At 43.9% G+C, this 13193-nt stretch overlaps 1 protein-coding gene and 1 long non-coding RNA gene across 2 annotated transcripts in view; both read right to left on the bottom strand.

Annotated features, from left to right (window-relative positions):
• Positions 1–13193, bottom strand: part of cdk14 (cyclin dependent kinase 14) — a 485271-nt gene that overhangs the window by 351459 nt on the left and 120619 nt on the right. The window lies entirely within an intron of this gene.
• On the bottom strand, positions 9251–12440 carry LOC115567632 (uncharacterized). Its single transcript, XR_003981238.1, has 2 exons — positions 10552–12440; positions 9251–9965 (listed from the first exon to the last, which is right to left on the bottom strand). It is a non-coding gene; the product is annotated as an uncharacterized LOC115567632 (long non-coding RNA).

A 13193-nucleotide genomic window follows, 5' to 3' on the forward strand; every position in this document is an offset into this window, starting at 1 on the left:
GCAAACTTTGCAGGAGTGTTGGCTGGGAGTCTGAGAGTTCTGAGAGCTCTTCAAAACCTTCAATTTAGTCAATCCACTATGGGCCTCAAGTGGACATCTGGAGTCGTTCTTACCTTCAGGTGCACATATACTACTTTATTTAACTTATTTTTCAATTAAAGACATGTGAAATGATAACGATTGACAAATGATTAGCTCAATATCAGCCAAGAGATGCGGGTAATTCAGTATCAGCCAAAAAAAAAAAACTGTTGTGCTTTCCAATTTAACAGGGATGTTTCTCTGTGCAGTCCAGCAGCACTGCAGAGAGAATACAATGTATTATCTCATGACAGTGAAATTTCTCCTAACAACCACTGGGTCAAGACAGATGAATGCACCACTGCAAGTAAGTGATTAACACCAATGATAAAGACAGTCCCTCCAGAAAAATGCGCCGCACAAATTGCCGATTTCCGCGCAAAATAAGCGGGGCTTGCGTGATTTCATAATCCCCGCATTTTCATTGCAAAAAAGTCACATATATCTTAGCAGAAAGTGTTGCCATGGGAACGTTATGAAGTGACGTAATTACAAGACCTGAACATCGTCGAAAAGCTGCAAACCCCGCGATGAAGCCATGATGAAGCCCGCAAATCAGTCTCATTTGCCAACAAAAAATCATACTAGTTTCAAAAACCTTACAGTTGTAAGTATATTAGTAATATGTAAATTTACGATACAGTAAGAGATTGCACTTTGTGCACTGGAAGCACTTATTTCAACAGAAGATGTCTGTTTTGTATAGCTACCTCTGTAAAACAGGAAGCACAAATTTTATTTTTTTATATTTTATTTATCCATATTTACAGAAGTTGTAGCATATTCTTTTTGTAAAGCTACAGAACTTGTTTGACTCATCAATGTTTTGTAAGTTTGAGCCATGTGTTTATTAAGGTCTGATATAAAACAAGATGAGAACTTAAATATTCCCAGCACTTTCTGTGATGTAGTATGCTGCTTATCATAGGAAGTAATAAGAAATGACTTTTTACATTAAGGTAGTAGCCTAGTGAGAACAGGGTGTTGGGGGAATCACTTATTTTTTTCTCTTTTTCATCAAACCGCAGTTTTTGCAAGTTCCCGCAATTTCATGGCATAAATATTCTGCATATTCCATCGCATTTTTTAAGAAAACGTGCCGCATAGTCAAGGATTTTTGCCGCAACAATCACAAAAAAAGTCTGCATTTTTCTGGAAGGACTGTAAAGACAAAAGAAGGAGAACAATTTCAAATATAACTGTATTTAAGAGTAGTGTGGGAGCCAGGTGTGTGTCATACTTTGTGTTTTGAGTACATCTCCATAACCTGTTCCCTAAATGTATCAGTATTGTCAGTCCACAGAGAGGTGAAGCTGTCTCCCAAATCATGTCACGCCCCGTCACACAACAAAATACAAATCATCAGATGGAGGAAACTTCTCCTTTGTTCACACTCTCACTCAGCCTCACTTTGCCTCCTTTTTCCTTCCTCCCTCTTTCTATATGTCAGGGATGACCTTGACTGACAGGTTTGTTGCTACAGGAAACACACCACGTCTATTGTGTTGCAGTGTGGCAGAAAGGTGTGAAATTCAAAATATGATGGCTCGGACTGGATTTCAACTGCAGTCGATTTCCAAGCCACAGCATACAGTGATCCGGTCAAACATTGAAAAACTGAAGAGGTGATTATTTGCATAATAACTGAATTCATTGAATATTGTCACATTTACAGACACACACAGGGTTCACATGTGTGTGTGTGTAAGCGAGTTGCACAACAGTATGGAGGGAAAAGCCTGTAGGTCATTTATTATTCAGTGTTGCACACAAAACACCATCTCATCTCTGGTCCGGAAGCACGTGCACACACACACACACACACACACACACACACACACAGGCCACGTGGGTGACTGGGGCTGCATCAGGGGGTAAGAGGTGAAACAAGGCAAAGATGATAGACAGCTGCCTGGATGCGATGAACAGAGAATGAGAAGTGGAAACAGACTGAGAAGTTACATTACATGCGACACAAACCAGACACTAAAACACACTTTTTAACGCACTTGCAGAGGAATTAAAACCGAACAGAAAATCTGTCAAGAACATAATATTTTATTGTTTCACATACTGCTTATTGTATGTACAGTACAGTAGGGATGAGCGAGTACAGCATTATCTGTATCTGTATCTGTACTCGGAATGGGCGGGACCTAACCCGGAAGTGGGCGGAGTTTAACACGGACGTGGGTCGGGTTGTCTTGAAATGGGCGTGGCTTTAACCGGTATGTTATTTTAAGCATGCAACAGATATGGGTTGATCAGAAATTGTCATATTTATTGCTGATTAGAAAACTATTTACAGGACAGCATCGGCATTGAGCTTCAGATCAATGGTTTTGATCACGATACCAAGCAAACTATTTACAGATCAAGGTTTGCAACAATGAATACAACACATGCGGTTGCAATTATGAAGTTAAATGTACTGAACAAGAGTTTTCATATTCAACATAACTTTCTTTTTTTTTTAATGATTAGTGTGATTTTTTTTATTTTTTTTTTATTTCCACACCAGGTGTGTGTGTGTGTGTGTGTGTGTGTAGCTTAATTTGTAATAATATTTATACCACTACTACCTTTATTTTTTTATGAAATACAGCAAGAAAGTGTCAGACACTCAGTGCTGAAACTGGTTAGAGCCAGCTGACGGTTTAAAAAAAAATAAAAAAAACTCCGACAACCGGCAGAGAGAGAGAGAGAGAGAGAGAGAGAGCTGACGGTTAAAAAAAAAAAGAAAAAAAATCTCCGACAGGCAGAGACTCAACGCGAGTCACATTCTACCAAGCACCACGTCTGAACGAACGTTTACCAGAACTCTACTGGTTAATAAGTGAGTACAAAACGAAGTAAAAACAAACCTGAAGCTGAATAAACCCTAAACGTTAACGGAAAAGACCGCGAACCTGAATGACTGAGGGAGAGACAGAAAGCTGTTCTGTGTGTGAGTGAGCAGAGCGGGACACAGAAACACATCTGTATGTGTGTAAGGGAGGGGCACTGTGACTACTAGCCTATCACAGACACAGTCAGCTACCCAATGAGGATTTTCATTCAATCCAAGCACAGATATTTACGGAGCCCTGGAGGTGACATGGATGTTTTTTTTTTTTTTTATCTCGTGAGTGCGACTTACTATCTCGCACGCGCCAGTTACTATCTCGCACGTGCGTCTTACTGTATCTCGTGCGCCCGACTTACTATCTCTCCCGCGCGTCTTACTGTATCTCGTGCGCCCGACTTACTATCTCTCCCGCGCGTCTTACTGTATCTCGTGCGCCCGACTTACTATCTTGCGCGCGTCTTACTGTATCTCGTGCGCCCGACTTAGTATCTCGCACGCGCGTCTTACTGTATCTCGTGCGCCCGACTTACTATCTCGCACGCGCGTCTTATTGTATCTCGTGCGCCCGACTTACTATCTCTCCCGCGGCTCTTACTGTATCTCGTGCGCCCGACTTACTATCTCTCCCGCGCGTCTTACTGTATCTCGTGCGCCCGACTTACTATCTCGCACGCGCGTCTTACTGTATCTCGTGCGCCCGACTTACTATCTCTCGCGCGCGTCTTACTGTATCTCGTGCGCCCGACTTACTATCTCGCACGCGCGTCTTATTGTATCTCGTGCGCCCGACTTACTATCTCTCCCGCGGCTCTTACTGTATCTCGTGCGCCCGACTTACTATCTCTCCCGCGCGTCTTACTGTATCTCGTGCGCCCGACTTACTATCTCTCGCGCGCGTCTTACTGTATCTCGTGCGCCCGACTTACTATCTCGCACGCGCGTCTTACTGTATCTCGTGCGCCCGACTTACTATCTCTCGCGCGCGTCTTACTGTATCTCGTGCGCCCGACTTACTATCTCGCACGCGCGTCTTATTGTATCTCGTGCGCCCGACTTACTATCTCTCCCGCGGCTCTTACTGTATCTCGTGCGCCCGACTTACTATCTCTCCCGCGCGTCTTACTGTATCTCGTGCGCCCGACTTACTATCTCTCGCGCGCGTCTTACTGTATCTCGTGCGCCCGACTAACTATTTCTCGCGCGCGTCTTACTGTATCTCGTGCGCCACACTTACTATCTCGCACGCGCGTCTTACTGTATCTCGTGCGCCCGACTTACTATCTCTCCCGCGGCTCTTACTGTATCTCGTGCGCCCGACTTACTATCTCTCCCGCGCGTCTTACTGTATCTCGTGCGCCCGACTTACTATCTCTCGCGCGCGTCTTACTGTATTTCGTGCGCCCGACTTACTATCTCGCACGCGCGTCTTACTGTATCTCATGCGCCCGACTAACTATCTCTCGCGCGCGTCTTACTGTATCTCGTGCGCCCGACTAACTATCTCGCACGCGCGTCTTACTGTATCTCGTGCGCCCAACTTACTATCTCTCCCGCGGCTCTTACTGTATCTCGTGCGCCCGACTTACTATCTCTCCCGCGCGTCTTACTGTATCTCGTGCGCCCGACTTACTATCTCTCACACGCGTCTTACTGTATCTTGTGCGCCCGACTTACTATCTCTCGCGCGCGTCTTACTGTATCTCGTGCGCCCGACTTAGTATCTCGCACGCGCGTCTTACTGTATCTCGTGCGCCCGACTTACTATCTCTCGCGCGCGTCTTACTGTATCTTGTGCGCCCGACTTACTATCTCGCAAGCGCGTCTTACTGTATCTCGTGCGCCCGATTTACTATCTCTCGCGCATGTCTTACTGTATCTTGTGCGCCCGACTTACTATCTCGCATGCGCGTCTTACTGTATCTCGTGCGCCCGACTTACTATCTCGCACGCGCGTCTTACTGTATCTCGTGCGCCCGACTAACTATCTCGCACGCGCGTCTTACTGTATCTCGTGCGCCCAACTTACTATCTCTCCCGCGGCTCTTACTGTATCTCGTGCGCCCGACTTACTATCTCTCCCGCGCGTCTTACTGTATCTCGTGCGCCCGACTTACTATCTCTCACACGCGTCTTACTGTATCTTGTGCGCCCGACTTACTATCTCTCGCGCGCGTCTTACTGTATCTCGTGCGCCCAACTTACTATCTCTCCCGCGGCTCTTACTGTATCTCGTGCGCCCGACTTACTATCTCTCCCGCGCGTCTTACTGTATCTCGTGCGCCCGACTTACTATCTCTCACACGCGTCTTACTGTATCTTGTGCGCCCGACTTACTATCTCTCGCGCGCGTCTTACTGTATCTCGTGCGCCCGACTTAGTATCTCGCACGCGCGTCTTACTGTATCTCGTGCGCCCGACTAACTATCTCTCGCGCGCGTCTTACTGTATCTCGTGCGCCCGACTTACTTTCTCGCACGCGCGTCTTACTGTATCTTGTGCGCCCGACTTACTATCTCGCACGCGCGTCTTACTGTATCTCGTGCGCCCGACTAACTATCTCTCGCGCGCGTCTTACTGTATCTCGTGCGCCCGACTTACTTTCTCGCACGCGCGTCTTACTGTATCTTGTGCGCCCGACTTACTATCTCGCACGTGCGTCTTACTGTATCTCGTGCGCCCGACTTACTATCTCGCACGCGCGTCTTACTGTATCTCGTGCGCCCGACTTACTATCTCTCGCGCACGTCTTACTGTATCTTGTGCGCCCGACTTACTATCTCGCACGCGCGTCTTACTGTATCTCGTGCGCCCGACTTACTATCTCGCACGCGCGTCTTACTGTATCTCGTGCGCCCGACTTACTATCTCTCGCGCGCGTCTTACTGTATCTCGTGCGCCCGACTTACTATCTCGCACGCGCGTCTTATTGTATCTCGTGCGCCCGACTTACTATCTCTCCCGCGGCTCTTACTGTATCTCGTGCGCCCGACTTACTATCTCTCCCGCGCGTCTTACTGTATCTCGTGCGCCCGACTAACTATCTCTCGCGCGCGTCTTACTGTATCTCGTGCGCCACACGTACTATCTCGCACGCGCGTCTTACTGTATCTCGTGCGCCCGACTTACTATCTCTCCCGCGGCTCTTACTGTATCTCGTGCGCCCGACTTACTATCTCTCCCGCGCGTCTTACTGTATCTCGTGCGCCCGACTTACTATCTCGCACACGCGTCTTACTGTATCTTGTGCGCCCGACTTACTATCTCTCGCGCGCGTCTTACTGTATCTCGTGCGCCCGACTTACTATCTCGCACGCGCGTCTTACTGTATCTCGTGCGCCCGACTAACTATCTCTCGCGCGCGTCTTACTGTATCTCGTGCGCCCGACTTACTTTCTCGCACGCGCGTCTTACTGTATCTCGTGCGCCCGACTTATTGATATCTCGCGCGCACAGTGCAGTCGGTTAAATGCAGTCTTATTATCGTGGATCGAGACCATCTCAGAATTTTAATTGATTAATTAATTAATTAAAGTTAATAAAGTGTCTTATTGTTATTGTGTAACGGTAAGAGGTACATGTAACAGGTATTTTGATGATCCATGATGAGTGTCCAGGTGTTTTAATAGCCATTTTAATATCTGTTTTAATGGCTATTATGCTAGCCATGATGGAGGAGTTGTCAAGGTAATAGTAGTTTCGTTATAACTAATTCATGAAATAACGTTGCAGCAGTCACAACTGGCAATCAGGACAAACGATTAACAGTGGATGCAGGTGCATATAGTATCATATTCATGTGAAAGTTGTGACAGAAAACCTACATTTACTAAAAAAATACCTTCAATTTTCCACGACATTCTCACACAGACCACATTCTCTCGGCTTTCACAGTACACTAAACACATTTGTTGTCTTCTGTTATTATATAAAAGAGATATAATGTTGCTCTTTATACCACAAGGGGGCGCTGTTGTATAAGACAGGTCATAGTTAACACGCTGCACGTAGAGAGGTCAGAGTGCAACAACATGGCGACTATGTACGATATGACGCTGCTACTGAAAACAATGTTACAGTATAAGTTGTTGAAGTAAACGGCACTTGTTCATGATTCCAGTGTCCCATCATTGTTGAGTTAACACCACAACGTTCACTTCATTCAATCATTTGAGCTAGAGTGCCACTGCATCTTACTTACGAGTCACGAGTGTGAGTTATTATCTTGCACGCGCCAGTTACTATCTCGCACGCACGAGATACAGCAAGTCGCACGTGCGTGATAGTAACTGGCCCGTGCGAGATAGCAAGTCGCACTCACAAGATAAAAAAAAACCTATCCATGTCACCTCCAGGGCTCCGTAGATATTGACTTGTATTACTCGTATAATACTCGTACTCGGCAAAAGTGCTTTATCCGTACCAGATACTTGTTTCAGCCGAGTATCCGGCTCAACTCTACAGTACAGCCACCCACTGTCAGTAGTAATAATATGTATCAGGAGGCCCCCCGAATTCCAAATGTGAAAAGTATAATGGCTTTGTGGCTACGTGTGTCCATTTCCTGTTTCAGCATAACAAATGGTAAATTAAAGGTATTAAATACCTAATTTCTCGTCTTATCAGCCACTCAAAGCTGTGTTTCGATTATTGATTATTAATTAAATTGTTATTGTTATTTAATGAAACTTAGGTTACTATGATCCATTAATGAACACGGGGCACCACCCTGCATCCTCCAAACCACAAACCACCTACTTTAACAAACAACAGTTGTTTTCTACAACTAGCACCACAAAAACATAAGCAAGCCAAACATATCAATGGGTGGAAATGTGTGTCTGTGTGTGATGGGAAGTCCTTTATAAAGACTACAAAGATGGCCGACCATAGCTTGGGAAGTCACGTTCGCCGGACTACAAAACTGATGGGCATGACTTGGGAAGTCACGTTCAAGAGACTACAGGAAACACCGAACATGAATTGGCGAAGTCATGCGAGAACCCAAATTCAGAGGTGATCATTCCAATTCTGCTGAATCATATACCTGGAATCTGAAATGGCGGCAGTGAGTGTGTCAACCAAAGGTGATCACTACACGACGCTTGAAATTTGAACAAAGATGACGGCTACAGAGAGGCGTCAGCCTCTGAAGTCAATAAGAGGGAATATCGCTAGACACACGTATCTTATGTTATAGCAGGGTTGTTAACTTTAAGTCTCCAACAGATCGCTCATAAGATTACGTATGTATATTACCCACGATGTATGGAAGTGTGTGTGCGGGTGTGCGAGTAAGTAAAAGTTAAGAAGCAAAGCAAGCGCTTAGCAGACAACAAAGAATAACACAACAACTGTGAGGTATGCAGCAGTCGTCTCTCCCTCAAACAGTGGCACCAAACATATCGTTTTTAGACAGAGCACCAAGCTGCCAATTTGCCCGTCCTTTTGGTGGCTCAGTCCGCGGTTTTAGACAGAGGCCGGCAAATTGGGGGTCTGTTTTGGTCCGCCGATGTTCCGCCTCGGAGGGTACACTTATTTCCGCCTCGCCTGCTATCTAAAAACGAGGCGGCAATGTGCCGGCCTCTGCGTGAGGTGGGCGGAGGTGTCGATGACCTGCACTGTTGTGCGACCCACAGCCGGGGAGTTTTAAAACCAAGAAACAGCTGATCACAGCAGTCAGTCCATCATTTCATCCGTGGACATTAGGATGAACAACTGGACAGCCGCTGAGATCCAGGAGATGCTAGCGTCTCCTTGCTCTCTGTAGCTGTTTGTTTGTGTTAGCTTGTTGTTGAGTGGCGAAAACGGAAGTTCAAAACGCTGGCGGATTGCGTGGTCCATGTAGCCTCCACATGTTCCCAAAAGTGCTTAGCGGGCAATAGAGAACACTAGGAAAACCACGATAATCTGTAGATAATGGCCAATAAATGCTTTGCTTTTTCAACTTTTATATTCTTTTGTTAACTGATTCGAACTCAGTTATGTTTACTAAACCTGTAAAACAATAAATTCGTAATATCATTTGTTGTTTTTTTATTTACTTTATGACCTGAGTGAGGCAGACTAACAAGTCTAACAGACAAGTCTGGACTCACAGCAGCATTATGATAACTGTGTTCTAATCGGAAATCCATGGCAAATGAATTAAATTTTGATTTGAATTCATTGCAAATAAATGGAATTCTATCACTATGTGTTAACTATTCTTACTTAGCAATATATATGCACTTGTGTTAATTGCTTTGAACTCTGTTAACTTTACTAAACCTGTACAGTCATTGACAGCAATAAAATCCTAATATTTTCTTCTTTTTTTCAAACTTTCAGACTTGAGTGAGGCAGACTAACAGGTGACTAACAATGATTTGCCAATTGACTGCAGAATAAGTCTGGACTCACAACAGCATGATGATGATAATAATATATCAGATGATGATAACTGTGTTCTAATAGGAAAATCATGGCAAATACATTTTGATTTGAATTCATTGCAAATAAATGGAATTCTATCACTATTTGTTAACTATTCTTACTTGTCCCAAACTTGCTCTACTCATTGATGCATAATAAATCACATAGTCTTGTTTTTTCCAATGCACTTACCACAATGAATTCCTTATAACAGTATATAAAGAAGTCAAACAGAGCAGCATGTCAAGCTCTTTGAGTCATTTTCGATATGTTGTCCTTGAATACAGTCTTCACCATGGTATACTGTGCTGCATGGGGATGCTTCAATTGCTTGGAGAAATGAATGTAGCATGGGTGGCTAAAGTCAGAAGTAGCAATTTAACCACCTTCAAAGATTTAAACAACAAAAAAATATGTGGGCTAATCATATTCAAACAATGCATTTACACTTCCGCACAATTTCAAATACCACACCACTGGGAAGTTTAAGATTGTTTTAATTAAAAACAGAACACAGAACAGGAAAAACAATGCAAAAACCAAGGAAGGGGAAGGACAAAGACTGGTTCCTCCCTCATGGAGCTTCCAAAGCAGCTCTGTCACTCTCCGGCAGGCTTCCATCATGCTGTGGAGTAAAAGAAAAGATCATCAGGAGATTTATCTCTGGCCATGTTGGAACCAAGAGCCAAACCAAAAAAGTGAAACAGAACAGTGTCCTAGGTTCAACATCAAGCAACCCAAGAAAAGCTGACAGTCTTTCAGGACAAAGCCAGCATCTCTGCCCCTCCACCTACCTGTATCCGTCAAACATCACTGTTCCACCAACTACCAGAACCTGGCTACCAAGTGTCTGCTGTGCTTGGGTGCATTATATTAATCAGTGTTCCTGATATTTTGCCCTCTCCATTAAAATACTTGAAGGAAAAATATAAGCAACATTGTTGAGATGATGCAGTCCAGCACAGCACCACCACCCACTCTGACCTCAAAAAAATAACATAAAGTAGAATGAACATCTTTCTGATAATGTCAACAAAAACTGAATATGTATAAGATTTAAAAAAGCAGAATTTATGGCACAGCTGTTGTACTGCACTGCACGATGGTGTATCAAATAATATGACTGATAGCAATGGTTATGTATAGTATTATTCCTTTAATAATATTGCAAGGTGATACCCATCTAGTATGATTTATTATGCCTGACCCACCTTACTATATTTCCAGTCTCACTGTGGTCCACTCAGTACTCCTGGCCTGCAGCATCACTGACGCTCCACAACACAGTGCTCCTACTGTAGGTTCCCAAATATACGCAAGATGATATCACCTGTTAGGGACATTTGTTTAGTATGACTGCTTGAAAAACATCACATTCATCATGTGTTTTCAGTCTCACTATTGTGTACTCAGCACTCCTGGCCTGCAGCATGCAAAATTATGTTGTGAAGTGGCATCTCTGCACCTATATTCGAAAATCAAATAAAAACTGACAGCCCTAATATAGTAGGCTATTGTATAATTGTATGAGCTGCAATATTTCACAAAATAGCTCTCTAAAGCTAGAAACATACTGACGATGATGTTAGGGCTGGGTATTTCTTACAATCTCACGATACGATACGTATCCCGATACGTGGGCTACAATACGTATCGTGATACATGTACATTTTCCTTTGCCACTGCTGCCGTTAATATAAATATGAATATCTGTGAAATCCATATTAACAGGTATGACAGAGTCAGTCAGGACTTTTCGTAGCTTTTTAGACAGAAATCTGACAACAGAGGCCCTGTAGATTGATATAAATAAGCTTATTTCCAGGACAGAGGTCGACAGCTCCCTCCACCAGTAACAACATATCACCATACCAGTATGTCTTTGACTTTTTCTTTCATATCTTTGTACAACTTCGGCAACGCTGTTTCTGTGATGAACCGACAAGTGGGAATTACGTAGTGTGGCTCACACTCGTTGAGCAGCTGCCTGAATCCTTTGTTGTCCACTACGCTGTACGGGCGCAAGTCCTTACAAATAAAGCATAAAAGTGCCTCTGTAATCTTCTGTGCCCGTGCAGAAGTAGATGGGTATTTAGACTTGAAAGCGTCACTCATTTTTGGTTGAGACGGCACAGAATTCCCGATTGTAGCCTCCTTAGCACCTGCTGCTAGCACCTGTTGCTCTGGATGGTGTCTCGCTATGTGGAGATGGAGGTTGGTTGTATTAGTGCAGTATTTCACCTTGCATTTACAAAGCCTGCATACTGCATAGCTCATGTCCGAATCCCGACCTCCGGCTGCTCTCCAAAATCCAAAATGCACCCATATCTTTGCTTTTAGCTTAGACGGCAGTGGGTAAACTTTCTCATCCATACTTGTTCGTCTGTTTTGGCGAAAAACGTGCACTGCATTGTGTAGATGGCCCTCTACTGCCACATCTGGTCAATATGTGTACTGCACCTTGGAAAACGTGTCTTGGAACGTCAGTCTAGGCATTTATGTAAATATCGATTCTTTAAAGTGTGCATCGATGCAAGTATCGGCAAAAATATGTGACGACATCCGGCCGTATCGATTTTTTGAACACAGGCCTAGATGATGTTGAGTCAGTGCAATGCGGTGGTGAGAGACATTATGAGTTCAGTTCATAATTAATGTCCTCATATCATAAGCTTCACCCATCATTCCGCAGCCTCAATGATATTAAATTGATGTTTAACTACAGTTACACTCCCTACACATTAACCTTGCTACTGCTATACATTGACAACGTTGGATTAAGTTGTATTTAGAGAACAGAATGTATAATTTAGCCTGTTGCATGTGTAGCTACCGTTATCCAGTGTGCTAGCTTAAACTTTTATCAGTTAATATTCTCTGAATCTTCTAATCTAGACTGGGACAATCCACCAACATACTTAATTACTCATGTGTTGCTCCGACCGTGTGCTCCATAAGAATTACATTGAGCGGAATTTAGCGAAAGCTAACTTGCGGGAACTTTTGCAGGGCTCCATGCTCCGCCATTGCTGTGAAAAAACTGAACCATTGCACTAAACGGAGGTAGTGCCGCTCTCTCTCTCTGTAGGACTCTAGCTAAGACCGGTCACTATTTTCAAATTAAAAGCCCCCCCCCCCCCCCCCGCTAAGAACCCAGTTCTAAACTCCTATGGGGTGCAATGTAAATCTTTTATTTTGAAGTCATATTTGTTGTCACTGTTCACAGCCCAACTCGAGCTTCGTGTCATGTCACATGTTTACGCCTACCTTAGAGGCGGCTTTTGGAAAAGGAGGAATATTACGCCTCCGTTTTAGAAAGACAGGCCGGCACAAATGTGCCGCCTTTTCTATCTAAAAAGGGCTAGTGAGAGACAGAGCAGAGCTGCAGCGGAGACAGAAGCGGCTTTAGGCTCAACACACTAACAACACCATATTACGTACGAAATGCGTACGGTAGATAACCGTGGCGTTTTTAAACCTCCGTTTTTTCACATCCTTATAAACAACAGGAATGTATTTATTCATTTAAAGAACCACACAAATAGGGCACTTTTTAATACGAGGCAAAAAGGGCAGGGGCTCAAGCATCCCTTGGGCTTTATTTGTGCACGTGCCTGCATGTAACCACATTGGTAGTTAAGTTACCTATCAAACTGAAATAATGATAATGACAATGATAATAATAATAATAATAATAATAATAATAATAATAAGATTGAAGAAGAAGAAGAGTATTGAAACATTTAAACATATTTTACAAGAATATATATTTTTAAGTTCCACATTCTGTCATTTAATATGTTATTCCATTACTTTTGATGATGTTTTAGTTTTCCACTGTGGTATCGTTTCA

The sequence above is a fragment of the Sparus aurata genome, chromosome 17 (assembly GCF_900880675.1).
Source record: "Sparus aurata chromosome 17, fSpaAur1.1, whole genome shotgun sequence".
Taxonomy (NCBI): Eukaryota; Metazoa; Chordata; class Actinopteri; order Spariformes; family Sparidae; genus Sparus; species Sparus aurata.